Below are 27617 nucleotides of genomic sequence, written 5' to 3'. Positions count from 1 at the left end.
AGAAATAGACCATTAAAAAGGAATTAGGTAAACTATAGGACTGCAGACTGCAGTAACCACCATGAAGGAAGTACAGGGAGTGGTGAGACCAACGATAAACAGGAGAGGCCTCCTTGAGGTCAGGGAAAGCCTCTCCAACGGGAGACATTTGAGCTAAGACATGAAAAAGGAGAGAACATGTTCTAGGTAAAGGGAATGTCCGCGAGGCTGGAAGAATTTGTTGTAATCAAGTGACCAAAAGGAGGCCAGTGTAGCTGGCTTCAGTAAACGAGGAGCGCGGTGCCAGGGGGTGAAGCCAGAGGGTGAAGCTCGGCCGTCTTCTGGGTCGTGGGAAGAAACTGGATTTCATTCTTAGTGCCACGCAGTGCTGGAAGCCAAAACTGCATTTTAAAACACACACTTGAAAGGAAATCTGGTATCAGAGCCCATGGCAAGGAAAAGCGCCATCCCCGGGTGAGCCGCCTCAGCTCTCATCTGGATCACTGTCTTGCTCCCCGCCCCCTGCCTCCATCTTTACCCTCCCAGAGTCCATTCCCAACACAGATCCTTTATCAAGTTAGTGAAATCGGGTTATTTTTCTGCCTCCAATTCTGACACGGCTCCTTGTACCATTCGCAGGAAAAGGTGGAATCCCCAAGGCCTCATGCCCCAAAGTCTGTCGGTCCCCATCTGCTCCACCACACTGGCTTCCTTGCTGCCTAAACACACGGCCATGCTCTCTCTCCCTTTAGGGCTTTTGCGCTGCTGCTCCCTCTGTCTAGAACCCTTTCTCCCAGGATAGCTGCATGACTGACTCTGTCACCTCCTTCAATTCCTTGCTCAATGTCACCATCTATTTTTTCTTCCTTTTTTTTTTGGAGTTGGAGTCTTGCTCTGTCACCCGGGCTGGAGTGCAGTGGTGCGATCTCGGCTCACTACAACCTCCGCCTCCCAGGTTCAAGTGATTCTCTTGCCTCACCCTCCCGAGTAGCTGGGACTACAGGCCCGTGCTATCACGCCTGGATAATTTTTGTGTTTTTAGTGGAGATGGGGTTTCGCCATGTTGGCCAGGCTGGTCTGGAACTCCTGACCTCAAGTGATCCGCCCGCCTCGGCCTCCCAAAGTGCTGGGATTGCAGACGTGAGCCACGGCGTCTGGCCCAATGTAACCATCTTAATGAAAACCCCATTCCCCTCCACACCCTTGCCACACCTCCACCACAACCTCCTCACCAAACTCTGCTTTTTTTCCGCCATAATACTTGTCATCTTCTAACATGTTCTACCATTTACTTACCTATCGTGTCTATTACTTATTGTCTGTGTTCCCCTTGAGAGACTGGAATAAGCTCCACCAGGCAGAAATCTTTGTCTGTGGGGAGTCGTGGGAGCTATCCATAGCCATGGGCGCTCTGTCCTTCCAGGTCTAGTGGAGGAGTGGATTTCCCTGCCCGCCCCCCGAGCTGGGCGTGGCTGTGTGACTTGCTTTGGCCAATAGAAAGTGAGCAGAAGGGATGCGTGCTGCTGCTGCGGGCAGAGCTCTTTGCAGCCAGCACATCTGCCACGTCCATTCCTCCCTCTGACACAGCATCTGCACCTTTCTAGATGGAAGCTGCTCCACTGGGCTTGCTCCCTGAGTGATTAATTCGAACATTATTCCCCTGGCAGCCATCAAAAGACATAGAGTATGATAAATGAATAAACCTTTCCTTTTAAGCCACTGTGACTTGGCAATTGTTTGTTATTGCAACACAACCTAGTCTATTCTGACTATGTCTCACATGTTCAGGGATGCCTCCTGAGTACTGACAACAATGCCAGGTGCACAGCATATGCTCCATAAGTGTTTGTTGAGTGAATTTCTCTGTCTTTATTCTGAAATTTTTACACAGCATACTTTAAATTTAAATGTGCTAAAGTTGTCACCAATATCTAGACACCAGCTTTATTCCATTGAGTGTTCTATGACTGACATGGTCAACAATCAACATTAAGTACCTACTATGCAAGTTAGGTCTTTCTTAGGGCCCCAGAGGAATAAGCCACTGTGTCTACCTTAAGGTAGTTGGCAATCTAGTTGCAGAAACAGAAGATGTGCTCAGAATCATCTGCTCCACTGTGTAGTAGTGGGTGATACATCCTAAAACTGTCCTGAGAGTTCAGGGGTGGAAGCCACTAATGAGGATGAGGCTGGTGAGAGAAGGGGATAGGAGGCTACCTGAGCTGGGCCTTGAGGACATAGACAAGCAAAAATAGAGCTGAGAAAAGAAGATTTCTGCCAGAAGGAACAACATTCAATCACACACAAGCAGGAATAGATCTTGAAACATTAGAAGGTAACATATATCACCATGGGTAGAGGCCAGATTTCTTCGATTGCAGTGATGGATGTCTATGTGCTGGCTCCACGACTTTAGACGAGTCAGTTAACTTCCCCATGCTTCAGTTTCCTTATTTATGAGGTGGCAATTATGATGATACCTTCCTCAGCCAGGCACATTGGCTCACGCCTATAATCCCAGCACTCTGGGAGGCCGAGACAGGAGGATCACCTGGGCCCAGAAGCTCAAGACCCGCCTGGGCAACATGGTGAAACCCCATCTCTACAAAAAATACAAAATTAGCCAGGTGTGGTGGCATGTGACTATAGTCCCAGCTACTTGGGAGGCTGAGGAGGGAGAATTGCTTTAGCCCCAGAGTCAGAGGTTGCAGTGAGCCGAGACTGTGCCACTGCACTCTAGCCTGGCTGACAGAGTGAGACCCTGTCTCAAAAATAATAATAATAGTACATACCTCAAAGGGTTGTTGTGTAGATTAAATGAATCAATACATACAGCATTTAGAATTGTACCTGGCAGATAGGAAGCATTCATTTGGAAAGAAGAGTTGAGAGTTGAGCAGATCTCAGATTTTGCAAGATCTTGAATCTGAAATAAAGCAGTCTAATGTCATTCTATAAGCAAAAATACTTTCCATTTGCAGCTCAAAGATTTTGATCAGAAATCTGTATTTTAGAAGCTTAACATCACAGCAGGCTGAGTCTGGGTTGAAAGTGGGAGACACTGGAGGCAGAGACACTGGTTTAGAGGCAGACATGATAATCTCACTGTGGGCAATTTTAAGCACCCAACCATGGTAATGGCCAAGGAAGAAACATGCTGGAGACGCCCTGGAGAAGGTGCTCTGGACCTACCATTGGGTCATGTGGGAAAGGAAACAAAGAAGTAAATGGCCCCAAAATTTCAGGGTCTGGACGACTAAGAAACATAATGATAACACTGACCAAAATGGTGAAGATCAGAGGGGAACAGATTTTAAGGGAAATATAACAAATTCTATTTTAGACACTAAAGTATCAAGGTCAAACTATTTAGAAAGAAATTGGATACGATAAACTGAAGCTTAACTTAAGGCTACGCTCAAATGTCACTCAGAAAATCTTCCCCAAATAACTTATCTAAAATACCTCCCTCCTCCCTCACTCTCTAGCTCATCACCCTAATTTATCTTCTTGATTTCACTTCATGGCACAATAAGACCGTATACATTTGTTTATTTGCTAATTGTTTGTATGCCCCTCCCCAGCTCTCTAATGTAAGCTCAGCAAGAACAGGAACCTTTTCTTCCTTATTCATTGCTGTGTCCGCAGAGCCCAGGAGAGTGCCTAGCCCGGTAGGTTTTCAAGAACTATTTTGTGGAATAAACTCATCTTTATCTGGGAGCTTAATTGCCAAATATATACTCACAACCCAAGGTCACCTTCAACCTGTATAGAGGCTTCTATCCTTTTATTATTAGGGCTTAACACAGACACACACAGAGGGAGAGAGAGAGAGAGAGAATCAAAAAAGGAAGACTAGCTAGTAAAGAGTATTAAAATATAAGACTGCATAAATTCGTGGCCAGGCGCGGTGGCTCACGCCTGTAATCCTAGCACTTTGGGAAGCTGAGGCGGGTGGATCACAAGGTCAGAAGATCGAGACCATCCTGGCTAATACAGTGAAACCCCGTCTCCACTAAAAGTACAAAAAATAAATTAGCCAGGCACGGTGGCGGGCGCCTGTAGTCCCAACTACTTGGGAGGCTGAGGCAGGAGAATGGCGTGAACCCGGGAGGCGGAGCTTGCAGTGAGCCGAGATCGCACCACTGCACTCCAGCCTGGGTGACAGAGCGAGACTCCATCTCAAAAAAAAAAAAAAAGACTGCATAAATTCAAACGAGAATGGTCAATGGAACAGAGTGAGTGTAGATAGACTTGAACCCATGTGAGGATTTTGTGTAAGTAAAGTGGTAATCAGTAGAAGAAAGATATATGTTTCAATCAACATTTTGAGCAAAACTGACCAGCCACCTGGAAGAAAAACATATCTGGATCCTTTCCTCAAACATTAAACCAAAATAAATTTCAAATGTGTCAAATTTTTAACCATAAGGTAAGAAATCATCAAAATAATTGTAAAAGTCATAGAAGAAAATAGCTCATTTTTAAAAAACAGCTGTGGATTGGGAAAAGCCTTTCTAAAAATGGTATGAAATGCATGCACCATTGTAGAATATTTAATGAATATATACATATTAAAGACATCCACACACATGCAAACAAATTTTCATGACTTCAAAAGACAGCAGACTTAAAACTTATTTAGAATTTGGCACACAGGTATCTAATTTCTTTAAAGTGCAACAAAACTATTATAAATAAAAAGTAGATGTGTGGAAAATGGACAAGCTATAGAAAAATAAACACCAATGGTTAGTAAACATAAAAGCACCGACCTCACTCATGATTTTTTTAAACGTTGGTTAAAAACATGAGATAGCAATGCCAACAGTTTCAAAGTCTGACAATGCTAAAGCCTAGAGGATGTGGGTGAAATAACAAACTCTCATAAATTGTTGGTGGGAGTGTAAATATATATTACTTATATAATATATATTTTTTGGTCATGTAGCAATAACAACCAAAAATTTCAATTTCCATACTGTATTAGTCAGGGTTCTCTGGAGGGATAGAACAAATGGGATAGATGCATATACGAAGGAAAGTTTGTTAGAAGAATTGAGTCACAGGACCACAAGGTGAAGTCCCACAATAGGCCGTCTGCAAGGTGAGGAGCCAGGAAGCCAGATCCAAAGTCCCCAAAGCTCGAAAGCAGGGAAGCCAATAGTGCAGCCTTCAGTCTGCGGCCGAAGGCCTGAGAGCCCCTGGCAAATCACTGATGTAAGTCCAAGAGTCCAAAGCTGAAGAACTTGGAGTCTGATGTTCGAGGGCAGGAAGCATCCAGTATGGGAGAAAGATGGAGGCCAGAAAACTTAGCCAGTCTAGTCGTTCCACCTTCTTCTGCCTGCTTTTATTCTGACCGCACTGGCAGCTGATTAGATTGTGTCCACCCAGATTGAGGGTGGGTCTACCCTTCCCAGTCCACTGATTCAAATGTTAATCTCCTTTGGCAACACCTCACAGACACACCCAGGAACAACAATACTTTGCATCCTTCAATCCAATCAAGTTGACACAATATTAACCATCACACACACCTTTTGGCCACATAATTCCACTTCTAAGAATTTAACCGATAGAATATACTTGCATGAGTACACAAAGATTACAAGAAGTTTCATTGACAAATTGCTTGTAATAAGAAATTTCTAAACACATACAATAGTTATCTGCCCACAAAATTATAGGACTTCTATTCAGTAGAATACAATGCAGTTATTGAAAACAATGAGGTAGATCTATAGGGACCAACAAAAAGGTGTTTACAATATACAGGTATATTGTAATATACAAAAGCAAAAAACAAGTAGCTGAAGAGCATCTACAGCATGGCCCTACTACACGTGTAAAAAGCAAAAAGACAAATATAAATATCCCTGTAAATGCAACAGAAACTTTCAGAATGTTAGATAAGCAGTCCCTTATATAAGCAGCTTCCTACATAGCATTCAGAAAGCTTTCATTGCATATACAAGGATTTTTGTATTTGTCTTCTTGCTTTTAAAGACATAGGGGGTGTGACTAAGGGTGAAGTGACCCTTTTGATTTTTGCCTTACACTCTCTCAGTATTGGAAACGTCTTTCATGATGAATATGATTAGTGTTAAAATTCACAAAAGGAAGAATAAAGCCCTCAGTGTTTCAGTCACACTCTCCTTTTGACCCATCCCCCAAAAAGCGTATCTGTAGTGTCTGCCTGAGACTGAAATGACAAGTCCTCAGGCCAACCCAAGATATCTACCAACTGGAACATTAGGAAATCATGTCAATTTCCAGAATCTTCTGAAACTCTGCAAGAGCTTTTTTTTTTTTTTTTTTAAAGAAAGTAATAATTAAGTCTTGTTTTCTTATCTCCAGTAATCATCAAAAACTTAGCCAGGCACAACCAGAAATCCTAAAATAATTCATGTGCCTTAAAATACCCAACTTTCCTTCACTTGTTCAGTTGATAACAACTTGGGATCTTCTCCACCACTGCCAGGGGAGCTAGGAAGCTGAAAGAATAACTGGCAAGGCTGTGTCATGACAGAAAGGTCTGTGGCCAATCCATCTGAAGGTCCAACCATTCTAAACAGCTATGTCACAGGTACACATACAAGTGCACACATGAACGTGTGTGTAGTAAGAGAGAGAGATTCCAAGCCAGTATCATCATTTCATCAAAGACGTTTAAACCCAGAAGTACTATATGTATTATTTATATTCATGCCTTGTTTCAAAATCATTTAAGGCAAAGAGATGAAATTTTTAAAATCCCCAAAGATCTAGATTATTATTCTTGCAACTTAAAATGAGTGTATATTTCTGCTTTGGGATCTAAGACACCAATAACATATTTTTAAGGCTTTAACTCGCTTTTGCTGTGCCTGATCTTTTCTAAGAATTTAAAAGAGATTTCTTTAGAAAAATGAAAGAATATTTTCAATTATACTTTGTACTTGATTTTTTAAAAGAGCTGTCATATACAGCATAGTTTTATAGTGTCCCACCTTTTTAATACATCAGAAAAATCATTAAAAGTTGTCAAGATTGGATTTTCCTAACTTACCCTTTCTACACTAAATGATCAATTGAGTCTATCAATTGGGATTGCCAGACACTTTAGAAAGAAATAAAAACAATTAGTTGGGAAAATTAAAAGCAGCATTATGAATAAACTATGTACTTTTTGCCAAACTGTACAACATTAGGCATAGGAACTGAGGCATGGATCATATTATGTCTATTCTGTTTTAATTGTCAATCTTGTCTCACTGGATGGTAGTCAGGGTTCCAAAGGGTTTTTTTGTTTCCTCAATGTCTACTTCTTTGACACCCTTTCTTGTCCTCCTATGAGATGTTTTCTTCCTGAGTCCCTCACTAGGCCTACCAGTTGACCATGAGGCTCTGATCTCTGTCAGTTTATTCAGCATCTGATGCTACTAGTATAAGATCTTCTTACCCTTAACTCTACAGATGATTTTTGCTGTTGCTGCAGGAGTGAAGAGGAGAGTGAACATGTGTTAAGCTCTTCTAGATACATGGCACACATTATTCATTTAGTCTTCATAGCAATACCATGCAGTAAATTTTATTGTTATCACATCTCTCTGATTTGCAATCAGTGGCTTAGAGATGTTAAATAAGTTGCCCAGTGTTGCTCAGCTAATGGTGGTAGCACTCAGACTTGAACTTAGGTCTGTGAATTCCAAAACCCATGCTACAGGCCAGGTCAAACTAAAGGGCAAGCCAGATGGCCTGCTTCCCAGGGGTGCTAATCTATAAAAAGCACAGGACATTACTGGAGTAAATCAGTAATGTGTTGTCAGTTCACTGAGGTTCTCATAACACAAATCTTCACATAGTTATAAACTGATGGCACTGCTATGGAGCTACACTGCTCCTGCAAGTGGAAATAACACTGCCACCAGCACAAGTACTTGCTACCTCAGTTGAGTATTTTTATGGAACACATTGCAGGCTGCACAGTGCAGCTTTGGGCCATGACCCACCAGCCAGGGGACACTCACATGAGTCTCATAATCCATTCACAGTCGGCTCAAATTCTAAACCCAAAAAATGCTGGTCCAATGCCTGTAATTGGGAATGCATTCAGTTGTAAATAGTTTTCATAATAGCTTCCCAAGAATTTCATCACTTTGGACAACTACAAATAATGAAGGAAAGAAAGAAATCACGATTCTGGACATTAAAGAAGAGGAAACCCTCTTATTTTCTAGTCTAAGGCTCCTGCCATCGCCATCTGACCTTCCTTCTGACCACTAGGCAGAAAGACCTCCCATCTTCGCTCCTTTCCCTGTGCATTTGTCCCTCATGTCACCTCTTCCTCATCCTGTTTGCTTCATGCTCTCTTCTTCTGCTGTACTCTGAAACACAGGGTCAATCCTGCACATTTCCTTTAGTCTTGTTCTGGAAGGGCACAGCTCAAAGCTCCTCCTTCTCCAAGAAAGTGTTTTCCATCCTTTCCCACATCACAGCACACATGGAAGAAGGTGGTATTTGTGTAGCACACACAGTGGACAAGACTGCTCTGCTGGAGGTGGGAAGGCAATGAGCTTAGAGATTTGGGCTGGCCCAGGCCCTGACCGGTAGACCCAGAAGCCAGGGGGCAAATACAGTGGCACACCTGTTTACGGCCCACAGTCTGCTGCCTGAGAAGCTCTGCCCTGAAGAACACTAGAACTTCCATAACTCTAAGCTGGGCCTAGATCTGATTTTCTCACTTGTTGTAAATACATCAAGAAAAATAAAGCAGCAGATATAAGTAACATGCACTAAATGGGAAATAGGAATTTGAAGTCCTATTTGTTTGAAGTCCAGAAAAATATTTGTTTCTGGAGAGAAATAATAAAACAGGTGGGCGGTTGAGAATGAACATACATTTCATGTAACCAATACCTTGTTAAGGTCGTCAACTGAAAATTATAAGAGCTGCCTCTGAAAACATCCATAAAGTATTGCACTAATTTCTTAGTGGCTAAGTTAGATATGAGCAATAAAATAAAGGAAATTATATGGATTTCTCTTTGGTCTCCAATTTTTATAAAGCGTTAGAACGTTAATAAATGTTGTCCAACTTGTGTTAGCCACATCAGCGTTCTGCTTCTATTTTTTATTTTAAATGTCTGTGGTTTCCCTTTAAATTAATCAAAAATGCTCTTCTTATGAAACTATAAGAAGAACTATTTGCTTCCCTGGCTACAAATATTTAGATTACATAATCACTTTTTCTTTCCTTCTTAAGGTTGTGTTAAGTGAAAGAGATAATGCATATAACAGTAGTGACTATATTTATTGAGCACTTACTATGTGACCTGCACTACTCTAAGTATGAAACGTGCATGATATCGTTTAGTCCTCATGAAAACCTCAAGAGGTAGGGATTGTCTCTGATAATCTCCATTTTAGAAGGCTAAATCAAGGTTTACAGATGCTAAGGAAATTGAATTGCCTGAAGTCACATGGCTACTAAAATGAAGAATTAGTCCTGGAACCCAGTCTCACTGACACCCAAGTTTGTGATCTTACTCACTACATTCTACTTTTACAAAATATTCTTTGAGTTGAAATAGATGTTTTCATTTGGAGAGACACTGAAATAATTGTTTCCTTTTTTTTTTTTTTTTTTTTTAATACTCCTTAAAAACAGAAGCTGGAATCTGCGCTGCCCAGCACCCTAGGGCTCTGTGAAGTTTTTCCATTTGAACAGATGGGGGAGCTTGTAGGCAGCTAATCTTTTCATTCTTTGTGTTCTTAAAAATAGACCCAACGGCTCAGTAATAAGCACCAACATTAATGTTTGTTTAGTCCTGGTGATGACTTACCAGGACACAGAGTTTAGGAGTTTGGAGATCCTGCCAAGCTTAGCGGAAAGTGCACATCTAGAAGAAAAGGTGCAAAAGCAGCCCATGGTTCCAGGCAATGGCAGAGGAGTGAGTCCTTCATGTCATGTTTTGGAAAAATGAGATTTATCAAATGTTTAATAGAAGGCAGTTTGAGACAGTGGAAAGAACTCTATGTTGAGAGGCAGACTGACTTGGGTTCACATATGGCCCCATGAGTGTTTTTGTTTGTTTCATTCACTCTATGCCCAATACAGTGCCCGGTACATAATATGCCCTCAGTATTTTCTGAATGAATGACTAAATGGGTGAATTAATAACTTACTGAACCCTCAATTTTCTCATCGAAGTAATGGGTGTTCCTCAGAAAATGTCAGCTTTAAAGTTTCAAATACACAAAAAAACTTTTACAAAACTGTTTCTCTGGCTTCATCCCATCTCACGAATGATTTCTAGAGGTCTTGAGTTTGTTCCACCTGACTCATAAACACACCATCTCCATCTATCACCTACCACCTGCCAGTCTTCTCCCCATTTATACCAGACACCTGCAGAGATACTTCCTGAAGCGGCCTTGGATCTCAATACCCAGGTGATAAGCAAACTACCCCAGGCGATGGTGATGCCACCAGCCTTTACTCTACCAGCTCCCAGCAGCTGCACCTGTCCCCAGGTGAAAGGCACCAACTATCAGTAAATGTCCCAAAGGAAACAGAGGCCACATTCAGATTGAGATAAGTTAAAAAAAGATTACATAGAAAGAGACTACAATGCTGAGCGCAGTGGCTCACACCTGTAATCCCAGCACCTTGGGAAGCTGAGGTGGGTGGATCACTTTAGGGCAGGAGTTCAAGACCAGCCTGGCCAGCAGGACAAAACTCCATCTCTACTAAAAATACAAAAACTAGCCGGGCGTGGTGGCAGATGCCTGTAGTCCTAGTTACTTAGGAGGCTGAGGCAGGAGAGTCACTTGAACCCAGGAGGCAGAGGTTGCAATGTGCTGAGATCGCGCCACTGCACTCCAGCCTGGGCGACAGAGCCAGACTTGGTCTCAAAAAAAAAAAAAAAAAAAGGAGACTATAATTTGGGATAGGAGTAGAGGGAGCAGCAGACCACGGAAGATAGTATAGTAACCCCAGGTTAGTAACAGGAGAGTTATTAACACCCCAGGCTGGAAGAGTCAGTGGGTGTGAACAGTTATGGGAACTAGAAAGGGAAAATTCTGTAAGCTGTGTCTCAGTTTAAAAGCTGGAGCCTTTTGGCAGTTTTTCCCGACACCCCCAGGCCAACTTTGGCCCTCTTCATCTGAATGGAGACTGGACTTTGCCTTATTCCTATGGCAACTCTCACTCCGAATCTGTCCTGTGTGTCTCCCTGCCAGACTGAGAGGAGGGGCTGATTATACCCTTTCGCCTTTGTATTTCCACTAGCCAGCCCAAGACCAACACAAACTAGACTTTCAAACCAGGTATGAATGGTTGAACAAGTGGATGAATGAAGGAACGCCTGCCCTAATGTGCAAAAAAGAAAAGCATATTCAAAGCCTCACCCATGTTTCTTATCCAAAACAGAAACATTGTTCTCTTTAAATTGATGCAGTACATTTTCCTAATAAAAGGTTTTGAAAAGCAAAAGCAGGTCAGGCCCAGTGGCTTTCACCTGCAATTCCAACACTTTGGGAGGCCAAGGCAAGAGGATCGATTGAGCCCAGGAGTTTGGGAACAGCCTGAACAATAAAGCAAGACCTTCATCTCTACACATTAAAAAAATTAACTGGGTGCAGTGACGCATGCCTCTAGTCCCAGCTACTTGGAGGCTGAATTGGAGGGATTGTCTGAGCCCAAGAGTTCGAGGCTGCAGTGAGCTATGATTGCACCATTGCACTCCAGCCTGGGCAATGGAACCAGTTGCTGTCTCAAGGAAAAAAAAAAAAAGGAAACAGATGTGCTTAAATTAAAAGTAACTCTTACTCCTTTCCCACCCGGCCTTAACGTGTAACAAAGTGCTAAAGTATATCTCCTCTGACTTCTTTACATATAATTATATGTACTTTAAAAAACATATTAGTTATACACATTGTTCTAAAAATACAATGGAGGTATTGTTCTCTAGCCTTACATACAGATATGACCTTATTATTTTTAATTGCTGCACGGAGTTGTGCCTTTCCAAGCTGGACACTGAAAGCAGAAACCAGAAAAGAAATGATGTAGGCTCAGAAGTGAGGCTTGAGCTCATCACCTCCCAGCTGCAATTCCAGGCACGTTAGTATCTGTATGCCTCATTCTTCATCATCTGCAATAGCCTTATCCCACAGAAGTGCTGGGAGAACTGAGTGAAGAATGTATTGATGTTGCTGGTATGTTGTAAGCGCTTACTGAATACTAGCCATTGCTATAATATTCTTTTATTCCCTAAACATTGTAAACAAGTAAAGGTGAGTGACAAATTAGGACAAATATTCATAAAACATATGATGGGCAAAAATTATTATTACTAGGAGGAAGAGAATACTCCATTAGAAGAAAGAAGTCCTGGCATAGTGGTCCATGCCCGTAATCCCAGCTACTCGAAAGGATATGGCAGAATTGCTGAAGCCCAGGAGTCAGAGTTTAGAGTGAGCCCTGATCGCACCACTAACTCCTGCCTGGGCTCTGCCCTTAACCCATTTATGCTGGAGGTTGCAACTTTTTGAATTTTTGCAATCAGACCTTGGCAATGACCTTGAGCAGTAGGATATAAATAACTCCCGTATGCTTAGCGTTCCAATAATGGAATGCTAGGCATAAACAATTCTGTTGTTCTCTGATAAATTCTAAACATTCCTTAGCCTCAGCTTAATAAATAAGGAAATCAGCCTAATTTTCTTCTGCTAAAACTTGCAATTGTCTTTTAACTCCACAACCAGTGAGAACTTAAGCTCTTACACCAAACTTCAAATTTGCTAGTTCCTGAGAATAAATCCTTGTGGTAGCTTAGAGAAGGAGTCTCTTCTTATTCACTATGGATGATGTAAAATTTGCATTCCACTATCTAAGTTGAATAATTTGAAACATCAAATTATTCAAGTATAAATAAAATACAACCATTTTCCAAAGTTCAAATCTTGATATTTCCCTTCAACTCGAGAGTCTTCTACGCTCTCTTCTCCCCATCATCTCTCTGCAGAATACTGCCTGGTATTTTCCTGGTATCTATTTCTGCCTCCTGTGGGATGTTTTACTGGTATTTTAAACCAAATAAATGCTAAACCGAGCTTATCATCCCACCTCCTCTGTTGCTCACCAAACTTACTTCTTTAAATTGAACCTATTTCCTTATTTTTACCTTTGCATTAATAGCATCTTCCCCCAAGTAACCAAGCTTAAAATCTTGCTCCTCTTTTATTCCTTTTTTCCCCATCCTAACCCCTCATCTGAATCTTCAAATCCATTTTACTCATACAATGTGCCCTACATTCATCTACACTTTTCCATCTCTTTGCCAGGATCCCCCATCCTCAAGGTTAATCTTCCTAGGGTACCATTTGGATCAATCTTTGGCTCAAAATTATTCAAGGACTCCCTCAACAAATATTATGTCAAAAAATATTTCTTTAAGTATTTAGAGTCCTCCGTGATACTGGCCCATCATACAATTTTTGCTTTGTCTCTTATTACTTTGCCAATATACAGACCACCTTTAAGTTCAGCGCAACCATTTACTGTTCCTTAGACATTCCCTGATGTGCTTTTGCTCATGCTTTTCCTTCCAGGTAAAATACTGTTCCCCTAATCTGCTTCTGTTAATGTCCTATCCAGATCAAATGCTGTCTCTTCCATGAAGTCTTCCCAGGTTCCCACACCAAACATGAATCCTTTCTTTCTGTTTTTAATATGATTTCAACTTTTATTTTAGATTCAGGGGATACATGTGCAGGTTTGTTACCTGGGTATATTGTGTGATGCTGAAGTTTGGGATACCATTGATCCCATCACCCAGATACTGAGCACAGTACCCAATAGTTAGTTTTTCAACCCTTCCCCACCTCCATCACTCCTCCCTCTAGTGGTCTTCAGTGTCGATTGTTTCCATCTTTATGTTCATGTGTACCCAATGTTTAGCTCCCACTTATAAGTGAGAACATGTAGAATTTGGTTTATGTTCCTGGATATTAATTTGCTTAGGATAATGGCCTCTAGCTGCATCTGTGTTCCTACAAAGGACATGGTTTCATTTTTTCATGGCTGCATAGTAGTCCATGGTGTATATGTACCACATTTTCTTTATCCAATCCACTATTGATGGGCACCTAGGTTGATTTCATGTCTTGCTATTGTGAATAGTGCTGCAATGAACATATGAGTGCATATGTCTTTTTGGTAGAACAATTTCTTTCTTTTGTATATATACCCTGTAATGGGATTGCTGGGTTGAATGGAACTTCTGTTTTAAGTTTTTTGAGAAATCTTCAAACTGCTTTCCACAGTGGCTGAACTAATTTACATTCCCACCAACAGTGTATAAGCATTCCCTTTCCTCCATGGCCTCGCCAGCATGTGCTGTTTCGACTTTTAGTAATAGCCATTCTAACTGGCATGAGATGCTATCTCATTGTGGTTTTGATATGCATTTCTCTGATAATTAGTGACGCTGAGCATTTTTTCATGTGTTTGCTGACAGCTTCCTTTGAGAAGTGTCTGTTCACATCTTTTGTCCATTTTTTAATGAGGTTGTTTGTTTTTGCTTGTTCAATTGTTTAAGTTCCTTATAGATTCTGGATATTAACCCTTTTGAATGCACAGTTTGCAAATATTTTCTCCTGTTCTGTAGGTCATCTTCTTACTTTGTTGATGGTTTCTTGAAGCTCTTTAGTTTAACTAGGTCCCACTTGTCAATTTTTCTTTTTTTTTTTTTTTTTTTTTTTTTTTTGCAGTTACTTTTGAGGGCTTAGTCATTAATTCCTTCCCAGAGCTGATGTCTAGAATGGTGTTTCCTAGGCTTCCCTTCTTTTTTATCTGTGCCAATCCTATGGGAATTTTCATTACTCCTCATTCTTTTAAGAGTCAAAGAACGTAAACAACTATAAGCAAATTTAGTATTTATATCCCTGTTATGCAATAAAGACAAAACAAAAGCCAGGGAGGTGAAGTAATTTGCCAAATATCATATAGCCTGGCAAAGTCAAGACTAGAAATGTCTGAGAATCAGGCGCAGTGGCTCACACCTGTAATCCCAGCACTTTGGGAGGCCAAGGTAGGCGGATCACCTGAGGTCGGGAGTTCAAGACCAGCCTGACTGACATGGAGAAACCCCATCTCTACTAAAAATACAAAATTAGCCAGGTGTGGTGGTGCATGCCTGTAATCCCAGCTACTCAGGAGGCTGAGGCAGGAGAATTGCTTGAACCCAGGAGGCGGAGGTTGTAGTGAGTGGAGATCGTGCCACTGCACTACAGCCTGGATGACAAAGAGTGACCCCATCTAAAAAAAGAAAACAAAAACAACAAAAAAGAAAGAAAGAAATAAGTAGAGTGTAATTTTTCATGTCATAAACATAAAATGTGCCTAGGCACTTTTCTACCTTTCTTTTGCACAGGTGTGAGTATATGCATACATACCTGCCTGTTCACCCAACATAACCCACACATACACACACAATCTACTCACACCACAGCTATCTTTGCAAAATAGGTAACTACAACTCCAGAAGAAGATTCTCTGATAGTGGTGAAAATTGTCATTTATTATTATGACGATGATGATTGTGATTGCTATTGTCGTTATTAAAGTCCAGATCTGATGCTTGGCTATTTCTTTTTTTTTTTTTTTTTTTGCCGCATAGTTATAAACAATGAATACAGGGTTTTAAAACAAAGGATCAAGGTAGTAGCTAAGTATGACAGCTAAAAATTCCTATTTCTAAATAGCTCTCAGTAGGGGATAAAAAGCAATTGATAGCTCTCTTTGGGACAAACGTACTGAGATAGCATGTCTACACTATCTATATTAGTACCTGGTCCTCTTAGCCATCTGTCAAAGAAACAGACTGACTTCAACCAACAGTTTCCATCAAACTCATTTTCTAGACAAAGAAACTGAGGTTTGACAGAGAATGAAGTATAGGCTTGGTGAGAGAGCATTCTGAGCTCCGTAATTCACTTAGCCTCTGGGCTCCTGCACCCCTCATCCTTTTTATTCTCAGTGTTTCAGGGCATTGTTCCTTCAGTTTGCACTGGGTTGGTTGGAGGTAGGCACCACAGGTTTGATTGATACAGCAATTTGCATCTCAAGGCATCGCTCGATAAATACAGTGCAATGAAAGGCTACTCTCTCACCAGCCAATTTCCCCCCCTGGGCTGACTTTAGAAGCTCATTGATGTCACTTCCTTCCTCAGTCAGCAAGTGAATTTTCTTTAATTCTCAAGACCAGCTGTCCATGCTGTCAACAGAAAGTTATTAAAATTCCTTTAAAGTGAATAAAAATAGCCTAAAAGCAAATGCACTTGGAAACAGGAAAGAATCAGTATGCAAAGTCCACAAACCTCTGAGCAAAATAATGTTGATCCAACCAGAGATTTCAAACATTGTATATTCAAGTTGCTAGAAAAAAATAATTAAAAGATGCTAAGCCACATACTTCTTAATCTTTTATTAGCAAAGGCTTATATAGTTAAAACGTATCCCCCTAAATTTCATTCCGCCTTTTCAAGTATGATTTGAATAAATTTGAGAATGACTTAAGTTTTTGTTAAGTGGGATTCCCTCCTCTTTTCTTGCATAGGCCAGAGAATATTGTCATCTCCACCAGGCTAAGGCTATCCATAAGCAAGAGACAAACATTATCATTAGCAGAATCATAACCACTAGGACCACAAAAATAATATAATTGTGTGTGTATATATATAAAAAATTGTATATTATATATATAATTGTATATATGTACACAATTATATTATTTTTGTGGTCCTAGTGGTTATATAATTGTGTATATATATATGATATAATTATATATGATATATGTATATTTGTATATATGATATAATTGTGTGTGTGTATATATGTATATATTTTTTGAGACAGAGTCTGACTCTGTCGCCCAGGCTGGAGTGCAGTGGCACAATCTCAGCTCACTGTAACCTCTGCCTCTTGGATTCAAGCAATTCTCCTTCCTCAGCCACCCGAGTAGCTGGGACTACAGGTGTGCACCACCACACCCAGCTAATTTTTAGTAGAGACAGGGTTTAGTATTTTCATTAGAGACAGGGTTTTACCATGTTGGCCAGGCTGGTCTTAAACTCCTGGCCTTGTGATCCACCCACCTCAGCCTCCCAAAGTGCTGGGAGTATAGGCGTGAATCACCGCACCTGGCGCTATAATTATATACTTTAATTTATTGGAATTTTACTAGCTCAAGGGAAGAGGTAATTTTTTCTCATATTTAAATGGCTATAACTCACAGAAATGAACTATGTGGCTCCTGAGTCCCCCTGATCCTCAACTGACTGCCTGACCTCAGTCACTGGAAGATTGCCCTGTTACCTTCTGAATCAGCCCTTGCTTTATCCCTCAGGCCCCCAGCAGCTAAGCTCCTGCCTTCTTTCCTGAGTTGTACATGACCTGGTACCCAAGTCCCTCCAAAGCATGGATATGTTCCTTACCACCAGTAGTCACCTGCCTCTTCCTTATTTGGACAGATGTCATGAATGCTGGACTCCCTCTGACCTTTTGCCAAGGAAACTTGTATCCAGCCTGTCTTGTCATCCCCAGACACACCCCAAGCTTGTGTCTTGGGTTCTTCTCCAGTGCCTGGGCTCTCAATTTCAGCCTGCACTTGTGCTGTCCAGCCTACCCAAGGCTTCCTTGCTACACACACTGCACAAAGTAATTAAAAGAAAGTGCATATATTTACCACAGCTGTGCCCAAAAAAAACTATTTGAGTAAATAGTTTAGTGGAAAAATGGTAGAAATTTGGGTAAATTCAAACTAAAAGGACAAGTGTAATGTGGTTAATCATCAGGAAAATTGCAAATCATGATCTTGTAAGTTATCTAGAATTAACTCTCAGTCCTTCACTTCAATTCCCATAATTTGGAGCACACTGTATTCCTAATACAGAACTATGATGGTATAGATGTGTAAAATACAAAAAAAAAAAAACAACAAAACAGAATTCTGGTGTAATTCCTGTTATTGAGGTGCTTAAACATTTTGGAAAATCAGTTGGGAACGAATATGAAAAGGGCTGCTATCACAAACAAAGCATTTGATATGGCCCAGAATTCATCAGCAGTCAAACTCAGGCCCTAATATCATCCATCTAAAGATTTTTAACCCATGTACCTTTTCTTTCATGAGCAAACCAGGGCCAGGAGCAGCTGCCCTCAATATGTTGGAGGCTAGTGCAAGGCTTCACCCACTGAGATCAATATATATATTGAACACTCTAGGTGTTCAATACATATATTTATGGAATAATTGATAGTGGTCTCAGTATCACTGAGCTGGGTCCTTAGGATACAATAAACAAAATGAATGTAGTCCCTGACCTCAAGGAGCTTACATTATAGAATAGGAAACAAGCAAAAAAGTAACCAGACCTACAAATAAAATAATTGCAAATTGTGGTAAGTGCTATGAAAGAAACAATAGGCTGAGATCAAAAATCACAAGAAGAGATGGGGTGACCAGGGAAGAACTCCTGAGATCTTAATATTAAAGTGAGACTTGAAAAATGTGAAAGAACCAGACCTGCAAAATTGGAGAGAGAAGACAACAGCATGTGCAAAAGACAAGAGGCCCAAAAGGACCAGAAATGAACATAAGACCAGAGTAGATGGAGGGTAGAAAGGAAGGGAAACAGACAGCAAGGCAAGGTTGTAGAGGTGGTAGGAAAGAAGCAGATGGTGCAAGGCCTACAAGATGAAGAAAGGAACTTGGAGAGAGCCAGAGTGGCAACTGGGAGACCCCAGAAGGCTAACAGCATAGTCCAGAGGAGACATGTTGATGGGCTCAACAAATTAGGGATCGTGGTTAGACAGCATGCATTGTAGATATATTCTGAAGACACTGACACACTGTCCTGCTACCCATGGACTTCTTTGAGTCCCTGTTCCCCACCCTGTCATTGGCCCCTTGAGCTATTTCCTGGTCCTGTGCCTTTTCATAAGCAATAGCTTCCTCTCTGTGCTTCTTTGAGAGGTAAGGACAGGGCCCCAGTTTGCTGAATGACCAAATCTGCCCTGTTTCAGATCACCATATTGGCCCTCTTTCCCAGATTCTCAGATTCCTTATTAAAATACAATTTGATGGGGAAAAGAGGGGGATGTGATACTCCAGAACTCCACAGTTCTGGAATATGAAATTACTCTACATGTGCAGATCTATAATGGGCATATTGCACCCCAGGAAAGAGGAATAGATTCATAATCTCATCTCCTTTTCCTTGCCCCATTTCAAGACTTCACATGTCGCACCTTCAAAACAGTTCAAGCACCCCTACAGAAGTGGTCATGCTAAATGTAGGTGATAGTACAGAAAGAGACAATGTCATGGAAAAGGGGAGAACAGAGCCAACCAGTTCTTTGGGAGAAAGGAGCAGGCTAATTGGGAGCAATGGTCTTGTTCACAGTTGGGTCTCCAGAACTTTGTACCCATCCATACATGACACCTGACAGCTGATCAAACAGTATTTGTTGGAATAAATGAATGAATAAAGTCAGGTACAACTCCTTCTAATCTTTATTCCCTGTATTCATTTGTTACCAGTTTCTCTCAAACATTTCTTCAACATGCTGTCTTTGATTTTCTTCATTTTCCTTCTCATTTCTACCTCCTGAGTCTAGGCCCCAACCCATAACTTACTTTATGCACCCCACCAATGCCTCCTAGATATTCTCCAATTTCTCCCCCTACTCTGAGCAATTTATTTACCAGATTAATCTTCCTTTATAACCCACCTCTGCTGAAAAAACCATAATTGCCCCCCAAATTGTCTATCACTTTAAACATAAAGCAATTGACCCAGACCTGCCTGGGCAATGCTGTTTCTCTTTAAACCCTCTCCCCTAGTTAGGGTAGTCATCACCATTATTCTCCCCAACGTCTATCCATTTTGAAGACCTAATTCAAATTCCACCTTCTAATTATTCTGATTCCTGTTACAAAGACAGGTCCTATCTCTGAACTTATTTTTCAGTTCTTAAACTCACCGTATCTCTAGAATTTGCTCAAACATGCAAAAGAGATATCCAATAGATAGTACAATACAGATACTTAGATATCCATATTCAAGAGATATTCTTGAACTCCATGAAGTGAAAGGCTAAGAATAAATCAATTAAAATCATGGTCCCTGGTTGTTCAAGACATATTCCTGCATGAGTTAAAAGGGAGTATAGCAGTGATTAATGGCAGCATACCTCTTGGAAACCTACTTGTTCCCCAAGACCAATTATATTGGTTGTTCCCCATCTGTGTGCCCACAGCTTGCTATCCATAACTCTATGAAAACACTTCTCAGGAGGCACTGCAGTTTATCTTCACTTATCTCTCTCTGCCACCTGACCCTGACCTCCTTGAGGGCAAGCACCCTGCTGTATCATCTTTGCATGCCCAGCACTTAGCAGGTATCTGACACAGTGAAGGTATTATATTTTTTGGAATGAATATACTATACTATAAGATATTAAACTTACATTTTTAGTTCTTTAAGTTAGAGAAAATGACTACACAGCTAATGAGTCTGTAGTTTTGAGGGACTAGTAACTTACCCAGAGAAGCCTACATCCAAGAAATATTATTTCACAACGTTAGAGCCTATGATTCAAAATAAACTTTCACAAGGTGGTAAAAGATACACCCAGGTACCAAGTGCTTCTGGATGGACTGGTCCTCCAGGGTTTATACCAATTGTCAGAGCCCCAAATGACTGTTCATTGCAGGAAATAAGATTTCCCTCCGGTAAAGGCTATGGTGCAAAGGCAGTCTCTATGTACAAAATCCCCACCACAGACAATTGTTGATGTCCCAATTGCCCAGGAGTCCTACCTGCCTGAGGACATAGTTGGTGGAGTTGAGATCCACAATGGGGATTGTAAAATAAAGGTCTCCAACACCCCGAAAAGCCGACTGGATCTCAGGCCAGCAGATGATGCCAGAAGTCCAGGGAGCCTTGTTTGGTCCAAATGACAACAGCTTTTAGGAGGTGAAGTCCATCCCTAGCCCTCCTGCTATGATGTGGAAGCTTCTGATATTTGAAGAAACAAGAATGTCTAAGTGGCTTCCTCTTTGCTGTTTCAGTATTGCTCTGTCTTTTTCAGTGGATGCCCCTCTGTCACTAATGTCCTTGCCTAATTGCTAACAATGGGAGAGAGTGTCATGTAATATGATCAGGAACCCACCTCTAGTTTATCTCAAAGTAGCACAGCTCCAGTTGGTTCTGCAGCATTAGGTGATGGGAGCAGATGGTGGCTGCATGCACTTCACCAAGCTCTTCCTCTGGCTCCCAGCAACCTAGTCTAGAGGTGATGTGTATGGTGTTCTCTGCCCTGAAGTCTCTGCTCTTGAGATTTAAGACACAGGTGGCACATTATTCCTTCCAGCAGTAGTAGCTTCACTGTTACTGTTTGGGCCTAGAAATTTTCCTCATCTATAAATGTGATCTAAAATCTAAGCCATGAATATGCTTTATTTATTAAAACAAAAGATTTATGTTGATTTAATTGTAACTTTTTATGTAAGGCACTACAAATTTATGGTTTGAGAGAGTAAAGTTCCTACTGAGATACCTAGAAAAGAAGTATTTTCCAAAATTTGAGCAAATTTTGTTGCTCAAAAAAAAGACTTTGAGCAACAGATAGATTCTTGCAGATCTATGCATGGCTGAAGAAGGTCTATTAGCCTCCTGCCATTTTCCCTTTTTTCTGTGTGTTGGCACTTTTCTGAAATGCAGAATCATAGCTGCTCTTAGATTCTCAAAGGGGCCTGTTACCTGAAAGAGGTTTAGAACCACTGCTTTAAACTGTTTAGGCAGCAAAATAACTTTCCCTAGAATTTTAATCAGTTCGGGGTGATTAATCAAGCAACTTACAATGAGAAGAATTAGTGAGTCTCACTGCAAAGTTTGGAGAATTTGAGGCAGTTGTCCTGGAATTATAAATCTTAGAGAAATAGGTCCTTCCTCACCCATGTTGATGATAGTTCCTGAAGCTCATGAATGCACAGAAGTGTCTCAACACCACCTTCATCATAAGATGAGCCAACAATGTGCACAACCTCCCTCTGCAGTTTATTCTGCTTTGTTTTGTGAAGACATAATGAGATTAAAATTTAAGAAATCTGGGATAACTCTCCACTTAATCTGCCAGTCAGACAACTTTGTCAATTTTTTTATTTTTTCCCTCTTTAATCCTCTAACCAAAAGCTGGAGGGATAAGACCCAAATATGAGACAAAAAAGACTAGTTTTATCCTGAAAGTTAGCTTTAAAAAAATTTTGTTTCAATAATTTTTGCAGAACAGGTGGTTCTTGATTACATGGATAAGTTCTTCAGTGGTGATTCTGAGATTTTGGTGCACTCATCACCTAAGCAGTGTACACGGTACCCCATATGTTGTCTTTTATCCCTCACCCTCCCTCAACCCTTCCCTCTGAGTCCCTCAAGTCCATTACATCATTTCTACACCTTTGCATCCTCATAGCTTAGCTCCCACTTATAAATGAGAACATGTGATATTTGGTTTTCTGTTCCTAACTTACTTCACTTAGGATAATGGTCTCTAGCTCCATCCAAGTTGTTGCAAATGCCATTGTTTCATTCCATTTTATGGCTGAGTAGTATTCCACGGTGTATATATACCACATTTTCTTTATCCACTTACTGGTTGATGGGCATTTAGGTTGGTTCTACATTTTTGCAATTGCGAATTGTGCTGCTGAAAACCTGCATGTTCATATGTCTTTTTTATATAATGAAAGTTTGCTTTTCTATGTCTTAAGAGTAGCTATGTTGTTCCTTAGAATGCTGGCTGTCCTTTCACCCATAGACCATGAAAATTTGGACAAGTTTCTGCATGTATTTGAGCCCTGGTCACATAATCTTTAAAAACATAGGAGGAATAATCTCTACTTTTCAGGACATAATGTCTGTGAGGTATGTCGCCTAGGCCCAGGACACAGCAGTTACTCAGCAGCAGTGTGCTTTCCTCCCCGTCCCTTGAGGAACAGCTGAGAAAAAGCATAAGAACTTGTTTGAATTCATTCCCTTTTGCTGCTGTAACAAATCACCAAAAACTTTGTGGCTTAAAACAACACAAATTTATGCATCTTACAATTCTAAAGGTCAGAGTTCAGATGGGCCTCACCAGACTAAAATCAGGGTATCAGCAAGGCTGCGTTCCTTTGCAGGGCTCTAGGAGTCATCTGTGTCCTTCCCTTTTCCAGTTTCCAGAGGTTGCCCACAGTCCTTGGCTCACAGCCCTCTTCAGCAATGGCATCACTCCGACCCCTGCTGTTACTGCCACCTCGCCTTCTCTCTGCTGTAAACTCTCCTGCCCCTTTATTATAAGGACTCTTATGATTACACTGGATGTGTCCAGATAAGCTTCCCATCCACAGATCCTTAACTGAATCACATCTGCAAAGTCCCTTTGTCATGAAAGGTCCCGTATTCACAGGCTGATTAGGATGTGGACATGTTGGGGGCCATTATTCAATCTGCCATAATTGTCATGTCAGCTTCTGTAACCTACAGGTATCTTCCTCTTTATTACAGGCACAAGCCTCACTTATTAACTTCCTCTTCATTTTTTTTCCTTCTCCCATTGTATCTTTTTGTTTGTTTGTTTGTTTGTGTGTTTGTTTGTTTGTTTTCAGACAGGGTCTCACTATGTTTCTAGGACTGTCTTGAACTCAAGGGCTCAAGCAATCCTCCCACCTCAGTCTCTTGAGTAGCTGGGACTACAGGCACATGCAACCACACCCAGCTAATTTTAAAAAAAAGTAGAGATGAGGTCTTGCTGTATTCTCATTGTATCTTTAATAATGCTATCATCTGCCAGATTCCCTAATAAAAACCTGAGTGTTGTCCTTGCTTCTTGCTCCTGTATTTCCCACATTCAATCAATCTCCAGAACCTACCTCAGAAATACCACCTGCTCCTGGCATCCCTCCCTTCCCATTCTCACTGCCTGGGCTCAAGCCCGCACCCCTTCTGCCTGGACACAGCACATGCTCATTGCTGTCTTCACCACCCACCTCTACTACCCCTTCAACCCGTCTCCACATCACCACTCAACTCATCTTTCTCAAGAACTGCTTTGGCCACCTCATCCTCATCTGAAAGACTTTTGCTGGCCTCCTTCTGCCTGCAAAGCCTCCAATATCACCCCAAGTCACAACCTCCAAAGGCTGGGCCCCTTCCCTCTTCCCACATTCCATCCCCACACCTGCTAAAGTGTATGCGTGTATTACCTAAGCCACTCAGAACTTCTCACGATTCACCCACACACACCCTACACTTACCTGCCTCTTAGATTTCTTTCCTTGTCCTGCCCCAACTACCTGGAGTGCCCCTCTCTTATCCTTTACCTGCAAAATTCATTCTTATTTCATTCAATCCTCACAAATTTGGGAAGGGGTGGATATTGTTAACCCTTTGTTATAGATAGGCAAACAAGCCAGAGCATTAAAGTAACTAGCCCCAGTTCAAACACCTAGTAATTGTCAGAGCTGCTATTAGATACCATGCTGTCCTTTAGTCCATTTTCTAGAGTTCAGTAGGCTGCTGCATTATTAGGGTGTGAATATTTTATTGTTTGGCTCTTATTTGTCTCTTCAATTTCTGCAGATTTCTCTTAGTCCCAAAGGAAACAAAACTAAGGTTTTGTAGTGCTGCTGCCACCCCTGACACCCTGAGGAGTCAGTGTTTCAGTTGCCAACCAGAGTTGAGTGGTCTTTTAAAAATGCAAATCTGCGTATGATATATATTTTTTTAACTTTAAGTTCTGGGATGCATGTGCAGAACACACAGGTTTGTTACATAGGTATAATGTGCCATGGTGGTTTGCTGCACCCATCAACCCATCATCTACATTAGATATTTCTCCTAATGCTATCACTCCCCTGGTCCCCCAGTCCCTGACAGGCCTCAGTGTGTGATGTTCCCCTCCCTGTGCCCATGTGTTCTCATTGTTCAGCTCCCAATTATGAGTGAGAACATGAGGTGTTTGGTTTTCTGTTCCTGTGTTAGTTTGCTGAGAATGATGGTTTCCAGCTTCATCCATGTCCCTGCAAAGGACATGAACTCATCCTTTTTTATGACTGCATAGTATTCCACGGTGTATATGTGCCACATTTTCTTTATCCAGTCTGTCATTGATGGGCATTTAGGTTGGTTCCAAGTCTTTGCTATTGTGAACAGTGCTGCAATAAACATACGTTTGCATGTGTCTTTATAGTAGAATGATTTATAATCCTTTGGGTATATATCCAGTAATGGGGTTGCTGGCTTAAATGGTATTTCTGGTTCTAGGTCCTTGAGGAGTCGCCACATTGTCTTCCACAATGGTTGAACTAATTTACACTCCCACCAACAGTGTAAAAGGATTCCTATTTCTCCACATTATCTCCAGCACCTGTTGTTCCTGACTTTTTAATGATCGCTATTCTAACTGGTGTGAGATGGTATCTCATTGTGGTTTTGATTTGCATTTCTCTAATGACCAGTGATCATGAGCTTTTTTCATATGTTTGTTGGCTGCATAAATGTCTTCAAGAAGTGTCTGTTCATATCCTTTGCCCACTTTTTGATGGGGTTTGTTTTTTTCTTATAAATTTACTTAAGTTCTTTGTAGATTCTAGATATTAGCCCTTTGTCAAATGGATAGATTGCAAACATTTTCTCCTATTCTGTAGGTTGCCTGTTCACTCTGATGATAGCTTCTTTTGCTGTGCAGAAGCTCTTTGGTTTAATTAGATCCCATTTGTCAATTTTGGCTTTTTTTGCCATTGCTTTTGGTGTTTTAGTCATGAATTCACAAGCATCCCTATACACCAATAATAGACAGAGAGCCAAATCATGAGTGAACTCCCATTCACAACAGCTACAAGAGAATAAAATACCTAGGCATACAACTTACAAGGGATGTGAAGGACCTTTTCAAGGAGAACTACAAACCACTGCTCAAGGAAATACGAGAGGACACAAACAAATGGAAAAACATTCCATGCCCATGGATAGGAAGAATCAATATGAAAATGGCCATACTGCCCAAAGTAATGTATAGATTTAATGCTATCCCCATCAAGCTACCATTGACTTTCTTCACAGAATTAGAAAAAAACTACTTTAAATTTCATATGGAACCAAAAAAGAGCACGTATAGCCAAGACAACCCTAAGCAAAAAGAACAAAGCTGGAGGCATCATACCACCCGACTTCAAACTGTACTACAAGGCTACAGTAACCAAAACAGGATGGTACTGGTACCAAAACAGATATATAGACCAACAGAACAGAACAGAGGACTCAGAAATAACACCACACATCTACAACCATCTGATCTTTGACAAACCTGACAAAAGCAAGCAATGGGGAAAGGATTTCCTATTTAATAAATGGTGTTGGCAAAACTGGCTAGCCATATGCAGAAAACAGAAACTGGACCCCTTCCTTACACCTTATACAAAAATGAACTCAAGATGGATTAAAGACTTAAACGTAAGACCTAAAACCATAAAAACCCTAGAAGAAAACCTGGGCAATACCATTCAGGACATAGGTTGTGCATGCTATTCTGATGTCACTACCTGTGCACTCGCCTGAATCCCCTTAATGGTCAGTTTCCCACTGCTCTTGAGAGGATCTTAAATTTCCCAAAAATGATCTACCTGACTTCTTTGCGGGGTTTCCTGCCTATCTGTGTAGCCTCTCTCACACTATGCCCTGCTCACCTCTCCACACCTGCCATGCTGGCCTCCTTTCTATCCTTGGATCCACTATGCTCCCTCCTATCACATGGCCCTTGTCATGTTCTTCCTTCTACCTGAAAGTTCTCCCCCCTCTTCTTGGTCAAGTTAACTCCTTTATCATCTTTCAGGTTTTGACTCAAATGTCACTTCTTTGGGGAGCCCACATTTAAACACCAGTGATCTGTAATTTAAAAGGCCAACCTTTTCCCACAAGCCATGTTGTCTCTTCTTTAAACACTCCACATATAAACTGACAAAAGAAATCTAAAACATATCAAGAGTATCTGATTGAGATTGCCCTTAAAAAAATGAAGAAAATTGATTCTTATTATCTGGCAAGTCTGAGACTGGCCCCAGGCATCAGGCATTTCCTAACAATGACACCATCAAATAGCCCACTCTGAACATCACCATTCAATTTCCCCTATATGCCTTACACTTCTACTGTATCTCATATGACATCGAGCTTGGTACTGAATACTTAACAAAATTTTTAAGTATACTTATTATTGGTTGACTAATTGACCAGTAGGTTTCACTTGGAACATCTTTTTTTGAAAACAGTTTGGCAGTTTCTCAAACAATTAAGCCTACAATTATTATATAACCCAGCAATGTCACTTCTGGACATTTATTCCAGAGAAATGAAGATTTATGTTCACATAATAACCTGTACAAAAATGTTTATAGCAGCTTTATTCATGATAGTCAGAACTTAGAAACTACCAAGATATCCTTCAATGAGTAAATGGCTAAACAAACTTTGGCACATCCATACCACAGAATATATCAAAAATAAAAAGAAACCAACCACATTGACACACACAGCAACCTGGAAGAATCTCC

At 40.9% G+C, this 27617-nt stretch overlaps 1 protein-coding gene and 1 long non-coding RNA gene across 4 annotated transcripts in view; one reads left to right on the top strand and one right to left on the bottom strand.

Moving 5' to 3' along the window:
- Nucleotides 1-27617, bottom strand: part of LOC104003113 (uncharacterized) — a 157305-nt gene that overhangs the window by 61286 nt on the left and 68402 nt on the right. Inside the window, exon 4 of the long non-coding RNA XR_001711289.4 lies at nucleotides 2830-2905. This is a non-coding gene — a long non-coding RNA (uncharacterized LOC104003113). The remainder of the gene's footprint in view (nucleotides 1-2829; nucleotides 2906-27617) is intronic.
- Nucleotides 1-27617, top strand: part of CHST9 (carbohydrate sulfotransferase 9) — a 278764-nt gene that overhangs the window by 212083 nt on the left and 39064 nt on the right. The gene's annotated exons all lie outside the window — the stretch shown is intronic.

This window comes from Pan troglodytes, chromosome 17 (genome assembly GCF_028858775.2).
Source record: "Pan troglodytes isolate AG18354 chromosome 17, NHGRI_mPanTro3-v2.0_pri, whole genome shotgun sequence".
Lineage (NCBI taxonomy): Eukaryota > Metazoa > Chordata > Mammalia > Primates > Hominidae > Pan > Pan troglodytes.
This window is presented reverse-complemented; position numbering and strand designations above follow the sequence as displayed.